Below are 23,954 nucleotides of genomic sequence, written 5' to 3' on the forward strand. Positions count from 1 at the left end.
TGAAAAGAAAATGTGTTTCCATCCCCCATATTCATCGATGTCTCTTTTCTCTTGAGTCTCCAAGATTCCTCCTCCAATCAAAAAATTTAAAGTTTTCTAGCTTCTAGGGAGCTCATCCTATGTAATAACTCCACTGAGAAATTTTTGTTAGTAAATTCCTGAGAGATTTATTCATATTCTATCTATAGAGAAAGCAACTCATTATAAAGTTGAATTCACTTTTTCTTTTGTTGGAATTGTTGTGATTGGCATTGTTGTCAACAAGGTCATGTTCATGGTCATGCTTGTCATGTGCGTGTGTGATGGATGTTGACTTGGTGTTTGCATTGGTTGGAATGGTGTATTGATAGTTAGATGGTTGTGTTGGCATTAATTTAAACTCTTGAGGTCATGCACTTATGTCAACTTCATGATGATCCAGATTGATGGACCATGGTGTGTGTCAGTATGTGTTGGCATTGATGTATCTTGATGGTAGAATGATGGTCTTGGAGAGTTGGCATGTGCATTGATAGACATGTAATGATGGTTTTTGATGCTACTACAGGTTGAGGAGGTTTCTATAGGTGATGATCATATCTACATGTGATAGAGATGGTTCATGACACACTAGTTGAGTTGTCAACTAGGTCTTCATTATCTCTTCATGTCTATGCATATAAGGAGACTTGTTTTAGTGATGTGATGACTTGATTATGGTGCTACAAAGGTTTCAAAGGTGCTTCAGATGTGTTATATTTTGTTCAGAGGTCTCATGGAGAGTGGAGGACTTGTTGGCATACTAGCCAACCTTGTTTGTTGGCAATTCTAGATCAACTTGGAAGTGATACTTGGGAGGCATGTTTGATCTACTTGCAGATGTGCCAGAGGAAATGTGAGAGATTTGGAGGCTAGTACAGATGCAGGGGAAGGTGATCCAATAGGTGGCATAGGTTTTGAACTAAGGAACTGATGTTTTTATTGAGCCTAAACCCAGTCGCATGCACAAAGGCCTATGGGAGCGGTTGGAATGCTCCAGTCACATGGAGGACAACGAAAGGGAGTGGTTGTAGCCCCAGTCAAGTTCATACAGTATCAAGGGAGTGACCATGGGAATTCATGAGAGTTCCTCTGCATTCCTTGCACTGTTCGGAAGCAAATTATATTGGAAATTTCTAGAGGCTTCTAGAAAAGGTGAAAAAGGTCGAAAATGGTTTGAAATTTTCCTCTCGTGAATGCATTTAGTGCACTAGTAATGACCTTAGTGGATTTATTTGGGCTAATTTTTGCACCTTTTATCCTAGACCAAAGCTCAATTTTGCCCTACATGTTTTATATTCTTGCATTAGGAGATTTGTGGTTGTTAATGGAGTTAGATGTTGAGTGTATGTGTGGAGTGAAGGAAGAATAATGAGATTATGCTTCACTCTATGAGTTTTATTGACTGAATAGTGAGCATATCTGAGGCATGATTCAGTATAGATCAAATTTCGCATGCTGCTGGAGTATATGTTGGTGATCCTCCCACACTTGTTTTGCAGGAGCTGGTAATGCATGTAGCACATAGCCATGTGTCTTATGATATTATTTGTATTATGCAACATTTTATTGTTCTGAGGATATGATTGTATTTAGATTTGTGTGGTCATAATTTTTCTATTGTAAAGCACATGTTTTGTGCATTATTTTTATTTTGATTTGATGATGAGATATTGTAGTTGAGAGCATGTATGCAAAGATGATTTCTTGTTTAGAATAGTGTCCCGGGATCCAGTTTGAAAATAGATGAAATTTGGTCTGCATAGTGGTAGAGGAGCAGTGACTTCATGAGAGAGGAGCAGGGACAACGAAGCTTTAGAAAAGGAACAAGTTTTTCATCCAGTGGTGGTTGGATAGTTTGTCAAAAACTAGGCAAGGCTCATTGGTCATGGTGGTGACCAAAAGATTGGAGTTCGTAAGAGTTGATTGATAGTTCATGAGTATCTGGGCAAGGATCATTGATCATGGTGGCCTTCACTAGATGGTAGTCCATAGATCCTTTTGACGGTGTTGGAAATATGTCAACCAAAGGGATCTCCATAATATTAAGTCCCAAATAGACCTCACATGGTTTGGTGTAGGAATCCCATTCGGTATAAAGGCCTGGTTTCCATAACTTAGAGATATTCCTTGGCTCTAGCTGTCAGCGTGGGAGAGTGATGCAGTGGTATCTTCAAACAACAAGGTAAGTGTGCCTGGTGAGTGTGCAATGCAACTGTGTAAGAGTTCCCTTACTACAAAAGGGGGGAAAAAGTGAGCCTCTAAGTGAGAGGTAATAGTACCATCGAGGAAGAGACACATGCGAACCAGGAAGGTCTATCCAGTATCTAGTGGAATAGTCCACAGAGGATGTGACAGTTGTTAAAACCAAAGTACAGGGAAAGATCCATCCACCATCTATTCCACAATGGATGTGATAGTTGTTATAACCAATGAGTGATAAAGGTCTATCTAGTATCCCACGGAGTAGTCCACAAGGATGAGACAACAGTGATAACTAATACAACACATTCCCAACAAGGTAAGCACTAAAACAACCGAAATAGTTCAACTATCTTAGTACATGTGAAAAAAACATGAATTACAAATGCTCAAAGAATAGTCTTACAAACATCTACAAGTCATGCATGGAAACGTGTTGGCCTGAACAGGCTTCTGTATTAAGCAAAAGTTCCAAGACACATATTTACATCATACATCACTAGCCCTAGTAGTGGGACATTGGAGCCACTCCTCACTCCTCAAAGAACTGACTGAAACTCTCTATGCTTTGTGGGAGGATCCAAGGTGAAAATTATTTTACTCATAAAATGAGGGGGTATATATAACCAAGGGTGATGGGTGATGCTTGACCCTTGCGACTCTTCAACTACCCTCATGACTTTTCAACTTCCTATGACTTTTCAACTGACATGACTCTTCATATTCATGTGTGTCCATTGGACTTCCACTTTACATTACATTCAATTTACTATGGACATGGCTCATAGTGGTGATTTGGCCTTTGAAAATTCATGAAACAACTTGACATGATGCTGCTGACATGGACTAGATTGCGGAGGTCGCAATGTCAAGATGTTGTTGTTGCTGACCAATAGATGTGTTCTTGGAAGCACTTTCTCTTCTCCTTCGCATAGCATGATGATGTAGGGTCTTCAATGATCTTTGGTCTTGGGAGGTAGTTACATGCATGTGTTCCCTTTGATTGTACTTGATAAAATTCTTTGTCCATCCAACTGTAAGTGAGTCTTCTAGCATGTCCACTTCTTCTTCATCATCTCACCATGATCTAACAGTGTACCTATTCTTGCAATTCAGTCATGACGGGATGACATCAAATCCAAAAACTCCCTAGTCTAAGATGATGCATTGTTATCCATGGACTAAGCCTGGGATAGGTGATAGGCTAGAAAGAGGGCCCAATAACTACACATTGCACAATTCCAGTTGAGAGGGAGGGAGACTAGTCACTGAGACTGTGCAGAGCATAGCTTAGGCTTAGCTAAGGAACTCCTAAGAACAATCTTCAATGCTGGAAAAATTTCATAGAAGCCACTCAGAGACAATATTACAGAGTTGAGACCATCAATGGTTGTTGCAAGATGGGACCCTGGGAGGCGGGTCTATGTAGCTTTCAGAGGCAAGGCAGGACTGGGCAGCAAGGGGGCCTGGATGACAGATCTACGCAATTTTTGAGATCAGTGAGTCCTGGTTGAGGGAGGACGCTGGGGGAAACTTTTTCATAGTTTTTTGAGGTAAGGTAGGTCAGGTTCTATGTGCATTGCAGGTTATAGTAGGCAAGGGAGGAAGCTTGATGACTGATGTTACGAAATGTGTAGTTCAGGTCATGCTAGGAGAAGCTACTGTGCAATTCTAGGATGAAGGCAGTATGCTCAGTGTTAGAATTGCAAAATTCTAGGTAGTAGGGTTGCATCACTAAGGGTTGAAACTACGCAGTGCCTAGTTTAGTCGGGGTCAGGTGAAAGTGAGTTTCCTAGTCGAGATGATTTTTGGAAAAATGGCTAAGTGTGGGAGGTAGGTGAACTTGTGAGGAACTTGAAATTGTGATCACATACTTAGCATACTTTGACGACACAACAACACAAACCATCAGAACAACAAGATAAAGAATTACCCTCTGTGAGATTGTCCTAAAACAAAGAATGACAAGTGTGACACTTGAGATAGACTTTAGGATGATTGTGAAGACACTTATGTGACAGTGCTTAAAACTTTGTGTATAAGTATGACAGGTGTTTACATGGCTAGGACAACTTGTATACACCAACACCAACTTTTGAGGTCACCAAAAAGGTTCACAAACATGACATGACAACCAAACATGCCAAACATGACAATTGATCCAACAAGCGAAAGGGAGAAAGACACTTAGAGGAAACACATGGAATGACTTTCAGTGCTTGCAACCATGCATGTCATTGAAGACATAATGATATGACAATGATAAGTGATCCTTCATGCTACACTAAGAGGTGTATTTCAAAAATATATTATTATTTTTCCATACCTACCCTCCAAAGGGTTATGCATCAGATGGAGTCTTCATGTGGTCCTGATATTCTATCATAGCCTTGGTTCCTTGGTCTCCTTATCTTTCCTCCTCGGCTCCTTGAGAGTCATTTAGCATGTCATCCTTCTTGGTGGCCACTGAGATAAAAAAAATTGTAATTTAAGTAGACACTGACTGCTATGGGATAAGGCCCTAGGAGGACACATCTATGCAGTTCCAGGATGTAAGGAGGACTGGGCAGTTGAGATGCCTAAGGGAAAAAATGCGCATTTTCTGGAGACAGTGGGTTCCGGCTGAGGGAAGTAAACTGGAGGAAGCCATTGCACAGTTTTGGATGCCAAGGGAGGTTGGGATTTTTTTGCATTGCGTAGCTCTAGTAGGAAAGGGAAAAATATTGAGGGTTGCAGATGCAAAGTGCGCAATTCAGGAAAGCTGGATGAGGTTAGGTTGCTAGGGAAACTCCAGAAATTGGTTAAGTGTGGAATCATTGGAATCGATTGTGAATAGTGATAGAAATTGACTATGATCACACACTTGAACACTTAGTGATACAACATGGACCTTCCAGAACATATAAAAACATACTTCACTTTATATAACAACCTTTGTGGCAACTTACGACAAGTGTAGCTCCATTGATAAACTTTGGGAGGATAAAGGCGACACTTGTGAAAGAATGCATGAAAAAAATGTGAGACACGTCTATGTGATGAGAATAAACCATTCTCACAAATATTCCCCCTTGAAGCAAAAAAACTTCCCTTTGCATGACAAGCGATAATCCCCATGCCCAAAGATGACACATACTATCTAAAGATAAAAGCGTGAATGGCTCTTAAGATTTAGGAATGGAGCTTGAAATCATGAGCTTACCAATAAGTGACTAAGGAACGAATGATCATAGGCTCCACAATAGGCTCCAAAATTCTAGTGTATTCCAAAATTTTGGAGGGTGTTGCAACCGCTACAACACTTGGCGACACATTGGTTGAATTCCAGCTTCTCTGTCTTGGTTTGTTTTTATTGCAGGGCCTTGGTCCTCCAGGGAGTATTGATTCATCGTGAAAATTACTTTGGCTTCCCTACTTACCCCATGTGAAAACATGATTCCCTTTGTACCTTCTCAGTTTTACACAACATAAGATTCGTCCAAATCACAATGTTTCGAATTGAGAAGGGTAATTTAGCTCGCGATCTTAATATTTCCATAGTATAGTTTTTCATCTCTGGTGTTGCTCCGCTGCCAACAGGCATGGATAGTATCTCAGTGGAGTCACATAGGAACACAAGAATTTCTCCATTACCAGCAAGCTTGGACACTACCCCGGTGGAGTTACCTACTCCACCTCTCTAGTCATGAAGCCTTTATCTTCTTTTGCCTTCATTTATTTTTGAAATAGAACTATGTATCGACACTTATTTATTTTGGGGTAGAATATGGATCCCTACTTATTGAGAGCAGGAGAGGTTGTTCCTTCAAAGAAGCATATAAAGAACTATGATTTAGGTTTTCTCATTTAGATTTTTCCCCTTCTCCCTTTCTACTAGTTGGATAAGCTTGAAAACACCAAAGCAAAAAACTAGGTATAGGCATGAGCTTCCCAGACTGGACATAGGTTCACGGTTGGACAAACGTTCTCCTTACAGATAGATCCTATTTTCCTTCAAAACATTATCGGCCAAAAGGTACAACCAATTATAAGGAAGCCAGACACATGATTGGCCAAATGTTGAAGCGTCACAAGACTCTTTGAATTTTAGCCACATACACATTTGGAAGCCAAACAAGTCCAGCCACAACACTTATTCACATAATGGAAACAAAAGGAAAACTCAGCAAGGAAGAAAAAAAAGAAAAAAGAAAGAAGAAACAGAACTAGGAAACTAAAATAAAGAAGAAAAAATGACTAAAGCAAACATGATGTAGAATCAGAACAAGGAAACGAGTGCAGAATGAGTGCAAGAAAGGGAGAATTAATGATACATCTAATCCTACTCCTAACCTAACAGCTATAAGGTCAAGGTCACGTAAAATGAAATTTCTAGTGAAGCCACTGTGATTGTTCCTGACCCGCATCCACAAAGATCAGAAGAATTAAAATAGATAAAAAGTGATGTTCAACATAAGATAAAAAAACTTGAAAAACTTGCACAGGAAAAGGAAGGTTGTGCCTATGGGAAGAAATATGTGTCACAACCACTACTTTCACCTAATCCACATGCCTACCTTTTCGATGAATAACATTTTTTAACAAACCTCGGAAGCCTCTTGCAGATATGTCTTCATCTACACCGAGCTCCCTGGCAAGCATGAGGACAGATTGAAAGTTGTTGTCTGCAACAGAGCTTGCCAAGTAATATTGTTCCAACCATTCAATGATTGGATTGTAAAATTCATGATGGCCCTCTTTAAAACCTCATGATCTTTGAAAAGATGATTTTTCTATTCGATAAGCGGGATCACGATATGAATCTTGTAAGTAAAAATAGATCTGATCATTCTTGACAGTCATGCCAAGATAGTGAGGACCTATCATAACCATCAACAGAGGCTAAAGTGCCTCAACTGCTTGACAAAGATCTTAATAGAGAGATGTTGAACAATGAAGATCAAAGAGTGTGAAGCAATTGTCATTGGATATGCTGGTGGGAAAATGATAAGCTGAATGACAGTCACCCAAGATAAAGAATTGGTTAGATGAGCTGAATGAAACATCAGATTCCCAGTTCGTAATGAAAAAATAAAAATCAATTTGAATAATCTTGCGAATGCTCTGAACAATCTAACCAATTTCCTTGTGATCCAGATATGACATACCACCTTCCTACAACTGGTGACCAATTGTACAAGCATCATAGTCATCAAAATTTTTTAAAAGGGATGCTAGCACCACGAATGCATGAGACCAGTTGAGGCATGGTGAATGGACAAGAACTTGATTTGTGTGAAAACTTGAGAATCCATTATCATACATGGATATTTCTGGTGTAATGAGAGGGAAAATTTTCAATACAAGAGTTGCAAGAAGACCGAGGAGTTGACCATTAAGGGGAAATTTTGATAAGTATGATTCTTGCGAACAAATATAGTCCTTTGGATGATCAAATTCACAATTCCATTACTTCATGAGAGATGGACATTCAAAACCCAAGTTTGATGTGAGGGATTTTCATGAAGATGAATGAACTGTAACATATTCTTGAACTTGGTGAGAAGTAAAATCTTGAAAATTTGAAAGATCACACCTGAAATAACAAACATCTTTCACGTGGAAATCCACATTGAGTGAAACCATGCAGATAGACAGAGTATGTGAGAGAAACCATATCTGATTTAGTTCGGGGGCTTACAAGAGTCGCGGGATTCTGACATAACCATCAATAGAAGTTGAATTTCTTTGACTCCCTAGCAGGTTCCAAAACTTTCTAGAATTGTAGAATCACATTTTGAAGCTTGACCTAGGTCATGCATGGTTTGAGAGTGGCTGTTGTTGCTAATTTCAAAACTATTCTCTAGATGGAAGTCATCTCTATCACAATTTTCACCATATTTTTCAGCTTCAAAAACAATCAAATTACTCAATTGAAGAGGTTCTTCTAATATCATAGTCAAATATAAATGCATTGGTGAGATCTCATGAGTAAGCTAATTTGAAGAGTTGTCTTCATGCAAAAGAAGAAATGATGAGGGGTGGGAAGAATTCTTTGTGCTTTGACTATTTTCAGTTTCATCATGGACAACCTCACTGCCTTGTGTCAATCGAGGAGATAACTCATCGAATGATGAAACAAAAGAACATGGAGTATCTTCATCACAAGCGGATGTGTTGTAAATGATAGGACACAAAGGATAGCTAGGTGAAGGGGAAGTTTCGATATGAACATCTTCTTTGACCGAAGCAGATTCTAGATTCAAATTAAAATCTTCATGAGGAATCAAAGGATCACTTGATGTGCTTAAGCATCCGTCATGACATATGGAAGCATTGGAATGATTACTGCCCAAGGCTAAGGGTTGATTGAAATAATTGATTGTACTATATTTTCCATCGAGATTAGAAGATTGAGAATTGTTAAAGAATGGAAACTCAATGTTTTGGCACAGACAATTTCGAAACAAAGCAACAAAATTGATAGTGTCCTTACCTTTTCTGCTCCTTTACCTATGAAATGTGACTACCTTGTGCCTGGTCACAATTTGAGACAACAACTTGAGAATCAAGAGAATGTGAAAAACTAGTTGGTGAAGCAAATTGATCAAGCGATTCGTGGTACAAGGATTCATGGCCTATAGATGATATAGGATGGCAAGAGATCCATACTAGATTTGAGACTTGAGTTATGAATGGTGATATCCTCTTGCGGAATGGAGTGAGTCTTCATCATAGGCTTTGTGAGTCATTCTAGGATTTACTCCATTGAAGCGAGAGAAGAATGAGAAGATGGCCTGGAGATTTGATTCACGAATTTCCCAGTTTCATGATGAACACAAGGAGGCACCCATATTGGGACTAGAAAAGGAGGAGGACAAGGAAGGAAAGGGGCAGTAGGCTTCTCCTCTGTGATTTGAGGTGCCTCATGATTCACAAGAGTTGGGGAAGTAGAAAAATTAGGAGGTTCAGGTTCACCGTATGAAGAGGAAATAACCAAGCACTCAAACCCTTGTTTCAAGAAATCCTAGTTCAAATCTTCTTCTGGAATTTCACAGCAAAGGTGAAGGAATCGATAAAAAATATTCTCATCTAATTCGTTAGGCTCCATTCTTAAGAGATTTATTCTTCCACAAACATCTTGGTAGTTATACATATCGAAGGCTTGATGGATCTCCCTGAGGACATGATGAAGGGACTAAATGGAAGCAGGTGGCAAGGTATGGCACCACCGATTGGCACGACCTTCAAGGGTGAGGAAGAAAAGCATGCAAGAAAACTCTTTATTATCGATTTTGTAAGGTTCACAAAATTGGAGAAAATTGGAAATGTTCTTGGTTATGGACGTTTCATTCTCACCATCAAGCTTTAACTGGGAGAAGTGATTAAGAAGCTCATTAGGAGGGGGTGGGGGACAATGAAATTTGATAAAGGGAAAAAGTGGAGAAACACCTCGGGAGTGTGATTTGTGTATGAGCCATTTTAGATAAGAGATTCAAAGCAGATGCAATGGGCTCAGCTTGTCATCTGGCCCTCCTTCTAGCACCATTTTGTTGACAGTGCTGGAAATCCATCAACTAAGGGGATCTCCCCAACATGATGTCCCAACTAGACCTCACATCGTTTGGTGTAGGAGTCCCATCCAATATAAAGGACTAGTTTACATATACTTTGATATCTTCCTTGACTCTAGCTATCAACACGGGAGAGTGATGCAATGGTATCTTCGAACATCAAGGTGAGTGTGCAACACAATTGTGTCAAGGTTCTCTTACTGCAAAAGGGGGAGAAAAGTGAGCCTCTAAGTGAGAGGTAATAGTGCCACCTAGGAAGAGACCCACGAACCAGGAATTTCTGTGCATCATCCAATGGAATAGTCCACAATGGATGCGACAATCGTTAAAACCAAAGTATAGGCAAAGATCCATCCACCATCCAACAGAATAGTCCATAATGGATGTGACGGTCGTTATAACCAATGGGCGAGAAAGGTCTTTCGAGTATCCTCAGAGTATTCCACAAGGATGAGACAATAGTGATAACCATTACAACATATTCCCAACAAAGTAAGCACTAAAACAACCGAAATAGTTCAACTATCTTAGTACATGTGAAACAAACATGAATTACAATTGCTCAAAGAATATTCTTACAAACATCCACAAGTCATGCATAGAAACATGTTGGCCTGAACAGGCTTCTGTATTAAGCAAAAGTTCCAAGACACATATTTACCTCATACATCACTAGCCCCAGCAATGGGACATTGGATCCACTCCTCGCTCCTCAAAGAACTGACTGAAACTCTCTATGCTTTATGGGAGGAGCCAAGGTGAAAATTATTTTGCTCATATAATCAGGGGGTATATATAACCAATGGTGATGCTTGACCCTTGTGACTCTTCGACTACCCTCATGATTGTTCAACTTCCTATGAATTTTCAACTAACATGACTCTTCATATGCATGTGTGTCCATTGGACTTCCATTTTACATTACATTCGATTTATAATGGACATGGGTCATAATAGTGATGTGGCCTTTGACAACTCATGACACGACTTGACATGACACTGCTAACATGGACTAGCTTGCTGAGGTGGCAATGTCAAGCTGTTATTGCTGTTGAGTGATATATATGTTCCTGGATGCACTTTCTCTTCTCCTCTGCATAGATTGATGATGAGGGGTCTTAAATGATCTTTGGTGTTGGGAGATAGTTGCGTGCATATGTTCCCTTTTCTTGTACTTGATAATCTTCTTTGTCTTTCTAGCTGTAAGTGAGTCTTCTAGCATGTCTACTCCTTCTTCATCATCTCGCCATGATATAACAATGTACCTATTCGTGTAATTCACTCAAGGCGGGATGACATCAAATCCAAAAAATCCTTAGTCTAAAATGATGCATTATTATCCATGGACTGAGATCAGGATAGGTGATAGGTTAGAAAGAGGGCCCAGTAACTTCCCATTGCATAATTCTAGTTGATAGGGAGGGAGACTAGTCACTGAGATTGCACAGAGAGAAACTCAGGCTTGGCTGAGGAACTCATGAGCACAGTCTCCATTGTCAGGAAAAATTGCGCAGAGGCCAATGGGAGACAATATTGCGTAGTTGAGACCATCAGTGTCTAATACAAGATGGGACCCTGGGAGGCAGGTCTACGTAGTTTTCAGAGGTAAGGCAGGACTGGGCAACATAGGGGCCTGGAGGATAAATCTACACAATTTTTGAGATCAGTGAGTCTCGGTTGAGGGAGCACGTTGGGGGACACTTCTACATAGTTTTTGGACGAAAAAAAGGTCGGGTTCTCTACGCATTGTTGCGTTCTAGCAAGCAAGGGATGAAGCTTGATGTCTGATCTTGCGAAATGTGTAGTTCAGGTTAGGCTAGGAGAAGCTACTGCGCAATTCTGGGATGAAGGCAATCTTCTCAGCTCTGGAATTGTGCAGTTCAATTGTCCTAGGCGATAGTGAATGCACATTGTGAAGTTATAGGCAACATCATTTAATCACTAAGGGCTGAGACTATGCAGTGTGCAGTTCAGTCGGGGTCCAGTGAAAGTGAGTTTCTTGGTCAGGAGGATTTTTGGAAAAATGGCTAAGTGTGGGAGGCAGGTGAACTTTTGAGGAACTTGAAATTGTGATCACAAACTTAGCATACTTTGATGACACAAAAACAGACCACCAGAACAACAAGACAAAGCATTAGCCTTTGTGAGACTTTCCTAAAACAAAGAGTGAAAAGTGTGACACTTGAGATAGACTTTAGGATGACCGTAATGACACTTGTGCAACAGTGTTTAATTTTTTTTTGTATAAGTGTGACAAGTGTTTACATGGCTAGGACAACTTGTATACACCAAAACCAACCTTCGAGATCACCAGAAATGTTTGCGGACATGAAATGGCAACCAAACATGCCAAAGAAGACAATTGATCCAACAAGGGAAAAGGAGCAAGACACTTAGAGGAAACACATGGAATGACTTTCAGTGATTGCAACCATGCATTTCATTGAAGACATAATGATATGAAAATGATAATTGGTCCTTCATGCTACACTGAGAGGTGTATTTCAAAAATATGTGCTTTGTTTTCCATACCTACCCTCCAAAGGGTTATGCATCAGATGGAGTCTTCATGCGGTCTTGATCTTCTATCATACCTTGGGTTCCTTGGTCTGCTTATCTTTCCTTAGATCCTTGAGAGTCAATTAGCATGTCATCCTTCTTGGTGGCCATTGAGAGACAAAATTGTGTAGTTTAAGCGGGCAGTGATTGCTACGGGATAAGGCATTTGGAGGACACATCTGTACAGTTTCAAAATGCAAGGTAGACTGGGTAGCTAAGATGCCTAAGGGACAAAACTGCGCAGTGTCTAGAGACAATTGGTTCCGGCTGAGGGAAGGACATTGGAGGAATCCACTGCATAGTTTTAGATGCCAAGGGAGGCTAGGATTTCTACGCATTGTGCAGTTCCAGCAGACAAGGGAAAAAGTTTGAGGGTTGCAGATGTGAAGTGCATAGTTTAGGAAAGCTCTATGAGGCTAGGTTGCTAGGGAAACTCCAGAAATTGGTTAAGTGTGGGATCGGTGGAACTGATTACGAACAATGATAGAACTTGACTACGATCACACACTTGAACACTTAGTTATACAGCAATCCAAAACATATAAAAACATACTTCGCTTTATGCAACAACCTTTGTCGAAGCTTATGACATGTGTCTCTCCGATGATAGAATTTGGGAGGAAAAAGGCGATACTTGTGCAAGAGTGCATGAAATAAGTGTGAGGCATGTATATGTGATGAGAACAACCCATTGTCACAAATATTTCCCCTTGAAGCACAACAACTTCCCTTTGCATGACAAGCGATAATCCCCATGCCCAAATATGACGCATACTATAAAGATAAAAGCATGAACGAATTTTATGATTTAGGAAGGGAGCTTGAAATCATGAGCTTACCAATAAGTGACTAAGGAACAACCGATCATAGGATCCATAGTAGGCTCCAAAATTCAAGTGTAGGCCAAAATTTTGGAGGGTGTTGCAGCTGCTACAACAGATCCATAGAGAACAGAGTTTTCCAATTGATCAATAATATCAAATCCACTAGTCAATGGTGGTTGGAATCTTGTGTATGAGGTCAAGTCTCCATGTCGATGGGAGTCAACACACCATGTAAAAGATCAATTTCTTGACATAGTATAAATTCATAGTAGATTAGCACCAACAAGGGTGGTTTTTCTCCTTGAAGGGTTTCCACTAGAAATCTTGTGTATCATGTGTGATTGATGTGATTGTGTGCATGTTTATTGTTTATATTGATGCTTATGGTTTCAGTTATGTTATGAGATGCACATGTTTAATGAGTATCTATTAACTTATGTTTTATTCAGTAATTGAGAAGTAATAAAAGGAAAAAATCGTATATAGATCACACTATTGATTCACCCCCCTGTCAGTAATGCTCAAAGGTTTCAAACAATTTGTATCAGAGTAGGGCTCTTGGTTGCAGATTGATTGCTGGAGAGTAGATCTGGGGTTTGTTAGCAGAAATTGATTTTTTTTTTCCTTTTTGAAATGGTTGTCCTTACTGCTGCAAATTACAAGGTATGGCAAAAAAATGTAAAATCTCAATTATTATCTTGTGGATCTAACATTTAGAAAGTAGTATGTGAAGGTTGTGGTAAGGATCCAATTGCAGATAAAGTTTTGCAGCAAGATGCACAAGCATGATGCATAATCTACAATAATATTAATAATGATGATATGAAGAGACTGGTGGGTTTGAAACATGGAATAGAGACGTGGGATAAGCTAGAAACCATATTTGGTGATGGTACCAATAGAAATATTGAAAATGAGAAGAAGAGGAAGAAGAAGAAGAAAAAGAGAGCCTCCAAAAACAAGAATCTCAAGCACAAGAGTCTCATTCTTCCAGTGCACATGATTCAATAGATGATGAGAAGGAATCATAAAATATTCAAACCAAAGGTATAAATATTAATGATTTTCTGTTGAGTTATAATTTTGATGATTCAAATTTTGATCATGTTGAAGCACATAGTGAAGATGAGAATGTTATTAATGGTCTTAGAGATGATATTTCTAAACTAATAGCTGCATGCAAGGATCAAGAAAGATTGTTGCAGATTTGTGATGGTAAGGAGGCCAAGCTCAAGGAAGAGATAATGAGCTTAAAAGTTAAATTGGAGGAATTTGAAAAATTTGAGGAAGTTATGAGGAAACAATATCAAGTGAAGGTAGAATAGGTTGATAAATTAGAAGCATAAGTTGTTTCCTTGAGAAAGAAACAAAATATGGAGAAGAGTATTGTTTCCGTAGATAATTTTCTTGAGATCCAAAGATCACCATTGGATAAATCTAGTCTTGGAATTCAAAAGGGTGAATCTAGTTTGCATGTAGGTAAAAATATCAAAGAAGAACCCAAAAAACCTGTAGCAAACAATACCAACAGTAAAAGTGAGATCCAAGGAACCAAGAAGCAGATCTAGTAGCCGAATAGAAATCAAAAGAACCAACAACCAGTCAAACAAAAAAACCAACAGCAAGGAAGAAAATCTCAAGGAGCACCTACAATGAGAAGATTTTTTTCTCCTAGAGATAATTGTGAAAAATATTTAAGATTTCAAAGGAATCAAATTCTTTTTATTCCTTTTATGCATGAGATACAATGCTAAAGTTGTCACAAGTTTGGGCGTGTTGCAACAAATTGTTGGAGCAGAACATATAAACCATATTAGCAGAGATTCCAGCAATTCTAGCAGCCAAGAAGAATGGACAACATGTATACTTATGAATTTTATGGTTATTTATACTCATGTCACTTGTTTGGTCATAAGGCATATGATTGCATATCTAACCAATGCAAGAGAAGCACATTTCAGTCATGGTTTAGATCTGGCATGAACAGAAGAAGAGTTGATCCTCTTGGCCATGTGGAGTGTTATATATGCCATAGATTTGGCCATATGGCAAGAGATTGTTTGTTGCCACATTATTCAAGGCAAAACCATCAAAAGTAGAAACAACAGAGAGGATCTAGCTCAAAAGAAGTGAAGTAAGAGAAGAACAAGCTGATCAAAGAGGAGAAGAAGCAGCCCAAAATCGTGTGGAGAATGAAGTAGCAACAACTCTTCATCTAGTGAATAAAATTCCCTCCTACAATCCATGATTATTCATGCATAATTGATATTGGACTACAGATAATGAGAGGTGCACAACCTCAGGGGGAACGTATGTTGGAGTTTTTAGTAGCATTGATGAGTTCATTTGAATGTTCATGCAACTTCAGGTCCACAAGGATCAACCTGTCTTATTGTAGGTATAATGAGCTCAGGGGGAGCTATGCTTGGTATGGATTTACATGTGATATTCAACATTTTCTTCACTATTTTCACTCAGTATTTTGTGGCATATTTACATATGTATTCATGAGTGAAGATGAGCACATTTTTCATCCATGTATATGTTTTTGGTTTCCACTAACAACTGGTTAAAAAGATGTGCATCCAGGCATAGATTGAGATCATGACTCTAGGATATATTATGATGACATGTGACATGGACCAACCATGTATGAGATTTGTATGATGCTTACTAAATCCATGTATTTTCTATTGTTTCATCATTATGTTTTGGTATTGAGTCTATTCAATAGTATGTTGAGTCATCTTGATGATAGGATTGTTATGGAGGAGTTGTATGGAGTCATATTGCAACCACTTGTATGGGATAATGATGATGTAATAATCTTGATGTATCATGTATTTGAGTCATTGGTTCATAGGAGATGATTATAGCAGCCATGTATTTATTGATATATTCATGTAAAATGCTCATGGAGCCATGTACTTATGATGTACTATCATTTGATTCATATGGTCATGAATCTTGAGGTCATGTAATAACTATGTATGATATCTTATGTCACTGCTACAACCATGTATTTATCATGTATATGTCACTTGAGTCATGGTCATGTGGAGTCCATTCCATATGGTGCTTCTATTTGTCAAAGGAAGCATTGTTTGTAGCGAAAGCGATCATTTCAACCCAACAATTGGTATCTCTACAACTTGGAGATGGCATGTGTTGAGGGGGAAAATTATTTGTTCATATTTTCTTCAGCCATACATTGTTGGCTTTATGATCCGCTTGGAGGTGTTCATGCTATGCATGATACTATGATATGACACTAGGGTTCTTGGCCTCATGTGATGAGAGGATATGGTAGTTGTTGCTATGTAGCCATGGGGGGGATTGTGTGTGTGTTTGTCTCATATGATGTTTCTATATGGAGGAGTTATGTATTGATGCTCATATGCATATCGATTCTTAATTGATGTTGCTCATAGTTGTTATTATGATTTTGCATGCATATGTTGATTATGGTTGCCTTATGTTGGCATATTGTTGCTTGCTACTAGTAGTTGTTGGTTGGTATTTTGCTCTGAATACTGCTTGGATATATTTGTTGCTTACTGCTTCTGATATGTGGAGTGATAGAGGATGATGATTGGAGGAGTGGATGACTTTTGATATGTTTTATATTTCAACCATGTAGAGATGTATTACTCTAGTTTGTTGTGCTTAAATTCTTATTGCATATTCTTATGGAGTTGACCCTTTGCCATTGATGTCAAAGGGGGAGGTAATTGGAGAGTTTTGGATGGATAGAGTGTAGCTTTAGTTTTTGGAGAGTGTATGGAGATCAACCTCACATGTTGATGAGGTTGAAATCAATGCCAAAGGGGGAGTTTGTTAGCATTTGTGTGATTTACATTGATGTCAACAAGGTCATGATCATGGTCATACTTGTCATATGCATGTATGATGGATGTTGAATTGGTGGTCCTATTGGTTGGCGTGATGTATTTATAGTGAGATGGTTGTGTTGGAATTGATGTCAACTCTTGAGGTCATGCACTTATGTAAACCTCATGGTGATGCAGATTGATGGACCATGGTGTGTGTCGGTATGTATTGGCATTGATGGGAGCTTGATGGTATTGGAGAGTTGGAATGTGCATTATAGACATGTCATGATGGTTTTTGATCCTACTACAAGTTGAGGAGGTTGCTAGAGGTGATGATCAGATCTACATGCGATAGAGATGGTTCATGGCACACTAGTTGAGTTGTCAACTGGGTCTTCATTAGGTATTCATGTCTATGCCTATGATGAGACTTGTTTTAGTGATGTGATGGCTTGATGATGGTTCTATAGAGGTTTAAGAGGTGCTTTAGATGTGTTTCAACTTGTTCATAGGTCTGATGGAGAGTGGAGGACTTGTTGACATACTTTCCAACCTTGTTTGTTGGCCCTTCTAGGTAAACTTGGCAGTGACACTTGGGAGGCATGTTTGATCTACTTGCAGATGTGTCAGAGGCCATGTAAGAGGTTTGGAGGCTAGCACATATGCATGGGAAGATGATCCAATAGGTGACAGAGGTTTTGGACTAAAGAACTGATATTTTTATTGAGCCTAAGTCCCATTCGCATGCACAGACGCCTATGGGAGTGTTTGGAATGATCTAGTCCCATGGAGGCCAAGGGAGTATTTATAGCACCATTCAAGTTCAGACAATATCAATGGAGAGACTATCGGTTTTCATGAAATTTCCTCCACATTCCTTGTGTTGTTCAGAAGAAAATTATATTGGAAATTCCAAGAGGCTGCGAGAAAAAGTGAAAAATGTCGGAAATGGTTTGAAAGGTCCTCTCATGATGTGAATGCATTTATTGCACTAGTAGTGACCTTAGTGGATTTATTTGATCCAATTTGTGCACCTTTGATCCTAGCCCCAAGCTCAATTTATCCCTACATGTTTAATATTCTTGCGTCGTGAGCTTTGTGGTTGTTGATGTAGTTAAATGTTGAGTTTATATATGGAGTGAAGGCAAAATAGTGAGATTATGCTTCAGATCTTGGGTAGAGACTAGATGCTTTAGTCTGAGTGTTATTGAATGAATAGTGAGCATATCTGAAGCATGATTCAATATAGATTAGAATTGGATTTGCTAGTGTAGAGTTTGAGTTGGAGAGGTTTGTATGCCGCTAGAGTATATGTTGGTGATCATCTCACACTTGTTTTGTAGGAGTTGTTGATGCATGTAGCACATAACCATGTGTATTATGATGTTATTTGTATTATGAAACATATTATTGTTGTGAGAATATGATTGTATTCATATTTGTGCAGCCACAATTTTGCTATTGGAGAGCACATGTTTTGTGCATTATTTTTATTTTGATTTGATGATGAGATCTTACTGCTGAGAGCATGTATGCAGAGGTGATTTATTGTTGAGCATAATGTCTTGGGATCCAATTTTAAAATATACAAAAGGAGGTCAACATAGTGGTAGAGGAGTAATGGCTTCATGAGAGAGGAATAGGGATAGCCAAAGCTTCAACTAAAGGAACAAGTTTCTCATCTAATGGTGGTTGGATAGTTTGGAAAAAACTGGGTGAGGCTCATTGGTCATGGTGGTGACCAGTAGATCGGATTCTGTAAGAGTTGATTGATAGTTCAAAAGTAACTGGGTGAGGATTATTGATCATGGTGGCCTTTAATGGATGGTAGTCAGTAGATCCGTAGAGAAAATAGTCTTCCGCCTAAAATTCATAACAGAGTAGCACCAGTAAGGGTGGTTTTTCTCTCAGAAGGGTTTCCACTAGAAAGCTTGTGTATCATTTGTGATTGATGCGATTATGTGTATGTTTATTGTTTATATTGCTACTTATGGTTTCAGTTATGTTATAAGATTCACATGTTTAATGAGTAGCTGATAACTTATGTGTGATTCAGTAATAGAGAAGTAATAAAAGGAAAAAATTGTATATAGATCACACTATTGATTCACCCACCCCCTCCTCAATAGTGCTCAAAGGTTTCCAACATCTTTTCCCAATCCAAAACTATTTTTTTTTTCCTCAAAGTCAAACTCAACAAGGATTGGAAGGCGGTCTGGGATTTTATCTTGAGATATCCATTATATGAATCTTACAATTTTTTTTGACATCTAACCAACCATGAAGAATCTATCAAGACACTTTATTATACCCCTCTCCCTTGACCTACCTTTCCTCCAAGTAGGGGTTAGGGGGGAGGGATAGATGTCATGGAGGTCATTAATTCAACGCGTCTTCAAAGAATATGAGGCCATGTGGTCTAAGCAGGCATGGGACCCCAAATATTCACTAGGAGACTTAGTGAAATTTAAGTCTCTAGCCAATACGGGAGAGGGATCTAACAAAAGTTTTATAGCTTGGAATTTGTCCTAGAAATCATGCCTCTCTCTGTAGGACCCATAACATCTAACTTGTTTGAGAAGGTGGGGAAAGTATTTTATGACACCTTTAAGAATAATTCCAACAAAAGAGGAGGAAGATTGAAAGGATGCGGTTCTGGGATTCCAAAGGGAGAGAATACCTCCCTTCATGCTGACATATTCCATTGAGTAAGAAAACCAACTAGGACAAAGATGTTGGAAAGCATTCCTAGCCTTTTCCATCAGGACCATTGTCTCTTGGAGCAATATAATTGAGGATCAATGTATATCAATCAACCTCTTAAGGAAGACAAATTTATAGGTTTCTCCAATCCCCGTTATGTGGAGAGACATAATGATCATTAGGAAGAGGTAAAAGAGGGCTTCTGCACTCTAAGGACCCTAAAATAATTCTCCATATCAGAAAGTGGAATTTCACTTAGTCCTCCCTGGATGGCTTCTTGACATGTATCTCTCTCTCCAATGTTTTTTTTTTTGTTTTTCTTTTTCCTTATAGCTATGTTATGAAAGGAGAGAGAGGTTTCTTTAGAGGCAGATCAAGAGGGGAAGTTCCAGAGAAAATAGGCAAGGGATTCATATTTAAAATGTCCTTATAGGAAGGAATAAGGGAGTGAATGACAAGATTAGAAGGGATAAAGGAGGATTCAATTTGGGACACAGGGGAGAGGGGAGGAAGAGGTGTGGGGTTATGACTCAAGTTTAAAGCTACAGAGGGTTTGGGATGAAGAGAATATTCCCCCATGGGTTTAGTCTAAGGAGAGGAGGGGATGTGAAGGTGGGCTTGAGAAAGGGCAGTTATGGGAAGCCCGTTCTTTCTTAGAACATGATTTTGACATGAATTGCAAATTTTACTCTGTACCTGATCATAAGATGTATTTACACCAAGCACCTCCATAGAAACAATTACTGGTCTAAGAAGGATGGATGTTGATGGGTTAGGGAGATGTTTTGATGCATTTGAAAAAGTTACAGGAGAGCAAGAATTTTGTAACACCCTCCTCCCACATTTACCCAAGTTACTGGCCTACCAGGTTAAACATGTGACGAAGAGTTACTATGATATGATTCAACCTCCTAGATCACCTTAAGGAAGTGGAATAGGCATACCAAAACCCTTAATGACTTCCCTATAAGGTGTTATAGGACCCCCAAGGGCTAAACCACCCTTCCAAGTGCCCATACCCTGAATTAAACCTCTTTTTTCAGTTCCTTGCTCTCCTAGATGCTGGCACAAAACTTCCTAGTTTTGACTGAAACCCTCCATTCACACAAATGATTCCTACAAGGGAGCAATTGCAGTGTTTTTCACCTAGTTATGTGTCTGTGACCACGAGATTTAAGCCACTTTTTCAAGCTAGGATCCAAACCTATGCCCAGAACTTAATGAAACTTTCTATAACCATGAATGACACAAGGACAAAGCCTTCCATTTAAATATTAGACAAGAAATTGACCTAATAAATCCTATCCATGATAGACATTCTATCAAACATATCATGAACATAAAATCTACAAGTTATAAATACACATATGAACATAAGGGTTTGATCCTTATCTAAAAGTCACCAAGAAGGTCTAATGCCTTCTCATAATAGTTGCAATAACATCTATTAGGTCATACATTCATCATTCATTCATTCATTAATCAAAACATGGTAAGAGCCATTACTAAGATCTATCATTTAACCATGCTTATAATGAACATATAACCAACAGAGTAACAATAATAGAACAACCATTAAAGTCTCATAATAACAAGTACACGTACACAAAAATCACAAGAGGAAAAGAGCTCTTATTAACATATGAAAATCAAACTAAGTCAGGTACTTCCACGTACCACCTGACAATAGATTGGGTTGAACCAAATCTTTCTTTCAGCCAATCACCACCATTCCATATTCCAAGCATGAATGTGGGACTCACAACAAAAATAACCAGGTTTCCTCAGGCTTTACCACAATCCCCACCAGATCATTAGGCCCTAAACAAGCATGGATGCCTCTGTATCTATCAACCTACATCGTGAAGAATTTTTTTGTCTCATAATCTCTAGTCTTTACCGTATATCTCGCCATTTATTGGTCGAGGATTCCTAGCCCTAATTGAGACTCCACCCTATAGGATTTATTGTATATCTCTCCATTCATTGGTCAGGGATTCGTAGGCTTGATCGAGGGCACACACTTCTAGGCTTTATTGTATATCCCGTCATTCACTGGTTGAGGATTCCTAGGCCCTCTTAGGTACACAAAATCGAGCTTTACCATGATCCCACCTTCTCTGGTCCAGGGATTCCTAGGAATTGTGTTCTTCTTTAGAGACCACCTCACTCAATTTCGAAACCATCTGACAATCCAGATTAACCAAGTAAAAGAGAACCCATCACACCATGGCTATCCAGAAATGGAAAGGCAAGGCTGAAAATCACTGTCACACCTAGAAAAACCCATGCCAATGACAACAAGAGAACCAAATACACACATGCATGTGCCATGCATGCCAAATCTAGTAAGGAAATCACACATGCAAATTGATACCTACAAGTAATCTTGTTGTAGCCTCTTGATCCTGCCCTTTCCTGCTTGATATTTCCTTCCCTCTGCCTTCTTTGTCCTTCCTTTTATTCCTTGATCCAATGCTAGAGTGCTCCAAGAATTCTCTAAGTGTCCAAGTGTTATGCTCTTAACCTGCAAAATGATACCCAAATACAGAATATGTGAAGAAAAGATACCCAGAACACAGAATAGCAATGATTTTATTATTCAGAGAGTAATGTTCACTTGCCTCTTCGAGGGGGCAGCCTCCAATAGAGCAGAGCTCGATTACAAAATAAGACACGATGCTCCTCGCAGGGAGTCTCTATCCTTTATATATGACTCATACATGCAATACCACGGACCAATACCGTGGGTTTTATTAATACCATCTATCTAATACTACGACCCATTTACAACTAACTGTGGTCCCGTCATTAATTGCGGATTAACCACTTACAATTATTAATATGGGCTTTATTGAATCTTGACTATGACGTGATCCCATTACATAAATCAGGGGGTTAGGGTGGGACCCTAACATGCCCTCCCCCTTAAGACTAGCCTTGTCCTCAAGGCTGAAGCTGTAGAAACTGCTGAAGAATAGTGGGTGGTTCCCAAGTTGCATCTTACGGAGAGGTGTATTTCCATTTGATGAGGACTTCCTTAATCATGCGGCCGTGCAGTTGCTTGTCTCGTGTGTCTAGGACCTGTTCGGGTTGAAGCCAGATGGACCCTTCTTCGTCCAATTCAGGTAGACTGGTCTGAATTCTGCAATTGTTCCCAATCACTTTCTTGAGGCATGAGACATGGAAAATTGGATGGATTTTTGCAGTAGGTGGCAAGGCCAACTTGTAAGCCACTTCTCCAATGCGCTGAAGTACTTGATATGGTCCGTAGAATTTGGGAGATAGTTTCTGACACCCCTTGTCTTTGAGTGATGTTTGCTTATATGGTTGTAGTCGTAAAAAGACCTGATCCCCTTCTTGAAATTGGCGCTCTGAGCGATGCTGGTCTACCTGTTGCTTCATGCGGTTCTGAGCTTGATGAAGATTCTCTCAAAGATGGGCAAGCATGGTTGTGCGTTGTTGTAGGAGTTGATCCACTGCTTGTACTTTTGAGCACCCCTTGAGATACGAAGTAGGTGAAGGCGGGAGTTGACCATATACTGCTTAATAGGGACTCATTTTCGTGGTGGCATGATAGTTGGTGTTATACCACCATTCAGCCAGAGGTAACCACTGTACCCAAAGTTGTTGCTTTTCTGAAGTGAAACACCTAAGGTAGGTTTCTAGACATTTGTTGACGGCTTCGGTTTGACCATCTATTTGCGGATGATAGGAAGTACTGAGTTTTAGTTGAGTGCCTTGTATCCTAAAGAGTTCCTGCCAAAAATTACTGGTGAAGATCGGGTCGCGGTCGGACACAATAGAAGTGGGCATGCCATGCAATTTGAAGATCTGATCCATGAAAGATTGAGCGACCAAAGTTGGTGTAAACGGGTGGGGTAGGGCGCATAAATGAGCATACTTCAACAGTCGGTCCACAACCACCATGATGATTGACTTGTTCCCTGACTTTGGAAGACCTGTAATGAAATCCATAGAAACCTCCGTCCAAATTGATGCCGGAATGGGCAATGGTTGTAATGTGCCTGGTGTGTTGACGGTTTCCCCTTTGTGGCGTTGACAGACATCGCATTCTGCTACGAAAGTAAGGATGTCCTTTTTCATGCCTGTCCAAAAAAATGATCTTCTGGTGCGAGCATAAGTCTTCTGAAAGCTCTAATGTCCTGCAATGGGAGATGAGTGCAATTCTGCCAAAATGCGACTTTTGAGGGTGGATGTTGGTGATATTACGACTCTGTCCTTGTAGCGAAGAATATCAT

The sequence above is a fragment of the Pinus tabuliformis genome, chromosome J (assembly GCF_031772625.1).
Source record: "Pinus tabuliformis cultivar Carrire ecotype Pingquan chromosome J, CPIR1, whole genome shotgun sequence".
Classification (NCBI taxonomy): domain Eukaryota; kingdom Viridiplantae; phylum Streptophyta; class Pinopsida; order Pinales; family Pinaceae; genus Pinus; species Pinus tabuliformis.